A 2,846-nucleotide genomic window follows, 5' to 3' on the forward strand; every position below is an offset into this window, starting at 1 on the left:
GAAAATTGCGCCTGGTAACTTTGGGGTTTTCGTCAGCCCAAACGTGGCTGTTTCGACAGTTGAATCAGCCATCTCTTGTAAACTGCGCTTCGTCTGTGAATAACACGTGATTCAGGAAGTTGGGCTGATGTAAACACTGGCTCAGTATCCACTGACAAAATTGAACTCGCGGTACGAAGTCAGCTGGACCTATGTCATGTACTCGCGTTGGATGATACGGATAAAGCTGTTGGTCGTGCAGGATCCTCCAAACACTTGATTCTGATGTCCCCACAATCTTGGCAATGGCACGAGTGCTGGTGGATGGCTGTTCCTCTATGCAATGCAGTTCGACATTGAGGCACCAAGTTTAAACGAAATGATCTTAAATGCAGCCCTAGCGCTGCTATTTTACGTTTGCGGACATGGGTTCCTATTTCAAAGTTGTACGCTCAGTACGCTCCTGAAGTATAGCACCAAACTCCTGGGACACCCTGTATAGGAATAAATGCCTAACTGACTGTTCTATTCTACCAAAAGAAAACTAAAAGCACACACGAGATATCTTAAGGCGATTTTGTGGTGTGTTTTCGCAAACACTGAATAAGAGGCCTAATATATATGTTGGTTTGTTCGTGATAGAAAACTACTTTTTACAATCTACAGTATCTTTCAGAAATGCAACGGATTTGAATTTGAATTCTGTGTACCATAAAACAAACCCGATCTTATGCTGCGCAGTTCACATCTCGCCTGACACTTGCTCACACTGAGAGGTAAAACTAGCGGGGCTCGGGATCATACCAAAATATTGCCCAGGAAATAAAAATACTTTCTTTTACAATTATTAGTAACACCTTTGCAAGTTAATGCAATCAAAAACGAACTGAAAGGACGAAAATATTTAATTGTCACTCAGTTAACAAATTCCTAACTTTTTATGGTATTTTGTGGACAATTGCCATCTCTAAAATACCTTTCCATTAAAGCTCATTCTGGACGGACGTTCGTTTAAAGTGTTGCTGGCCCTCGCCAGCAGGGTAATTATTGGCTCCAGGTCTCATAGAGATCTGTGACCAAGTTTCCTCTCTCTTATGCATGCATATAAAATACTAATTTTCACAGGGGGGGGGGGTTACAGAACACGAATGGCACTTTGGGAGATGAAATGAAATGAAAATGTTTCTTCATTTAAAAGAGGAAAGAATTTCGTGCATAGTTTATACCGTACTTCTACACATTGTGTTAATCTTGGGCAACAACAGAACATTGAATCAAATGCGCTCTGTCAGAAGCAGCTTTTTCTTCCAGCTGATGGTTTGGCTTTTCGGGTTGTGAATTTAATTCAGGCTTGCACCCAGCAGGTTGCAGACGACATGAGAAATGTATATGAGACTTAGGGCATTTCTTACAGGGAGTTCCTCCTCTTACTGGAATTGTATTTAGCAGTCCCCTTTGGATCTGCGATCTCGGTAGAAACATGTATTTGATGCAGTTGTGTTAAACAAAAAAGAAGGGTATTATTATTTTTTATTGCTAGTGGGGTGGGACTAAGTCCCTTGCACTGCGGCCACTTTTGGCCTATTGTACCAGCCCCAGATGATAGGTGAGGGTGATTGTGTAGCAATTGGTGGAATGAAGATTGGCAGGGGAAACCGAAGTACTCGGAGAAACCTGCCCCAGAGCCACTTTGTCCGCCACAAATCCCACTTGACCAGATCCGGGATCGAACCCGGGCCGCCACGGTGGGAAGTCAGAGACTAACCGCTTGAGTTATGGCGCGGCCTAAATATAAGAGTAACTCTTACATTTAACATCAGCACTCTGAGAGGTAGTTACTTAACGCTATGACCTTTAACAGCCGTTGATTAGCTCTGGGACAATATATTTTTATTCCGCTCTATGGCTGAGAGCAACTCTCTTCAAACGATTATTTCTTATTTTTCATAATGTAAAGTAAAGTAAAGTAAAGTAAAGCACCACGCCATGAAGGCTTGTGGGGTTGTGGATGTATAGATCCACATTTTTTTATCTCGGCATTAGCTGGAGGTGAGTGGTCAGCTTCACGCCCCTGCTGCTTTACCCTCGCGAAAGAGCTTCCGGTACCCATTGGATAGGAGGTTGGGTGGATCCCAAAGCAGGTCTGGGCAGCTAGAAGAAGAGACAATTCTTGAATCTACCGGGACTCGAGCTCCGACCCCTCGGTCGTCTAGCCTGTAGCCAGTCACTATACTGACTGCGCTATCCCTGCTCCTATTTTTCATAATGTATAACCACATTTTCATTCTTTTCAATTATGTCAACAATTTTCACAGGAAATATACAGTTACAAAAAAAAAACATTACACTTAAAAAAAAAACATTTTAACACTTACAAAAAACTTGCTTCCCTTGAGAAACACTACACGTCGCTTAATTCGTTGAGTCCTGTTACCACACGACACTTCGGAAATTATTGTCCCCATTGTAAAAATTAGTAATAGTAAAACAGTGATATTGATTTGCATAATTATAGTCAGTAACATGAACGTGTAATCACTTCAATCTTCCCAAGCTTCATGTGATACATTTTAATGAGTTATTGCTTGCTTGAGGCCCGTGAAGATCCAGCACAGAAACTTTGCAACAACTGCCTGCAGCCGAAAACTACATAATTTTGAACTAAATGAAACGTGAAAGCATTCGTGACTCGTTGCACCGTTATGGTTGCGCCTATTACTCCAAATGCGTGAGCAGTGAAAGAAGCGAAATTATTCAACACGTCTACAACAAGATCACACGAGGATGTTGAGCTCTTTACTTGATTTGCATCTCACGAGATTACTGTTAGCGGAACGTTACTATAACGGTTTGTTCAATGCACATGA

The sequence above is a fragment of the Cryptotermes secundus genome, unplaced genomic scaffold (genome assembly GCF_002891405.2).
Source record: "Cryptotermes secundus unplaced genomic scaffold, Csec_1.0 scaffold534, whole genome shotgun sequence".
Classification (NCBI taxonomy): Eukaryota; Metazoa; Arthropoda; class Insecta; order Blattodea; family Kalotermitidae; genus Cryptotermes; species Cryptotermes secundus.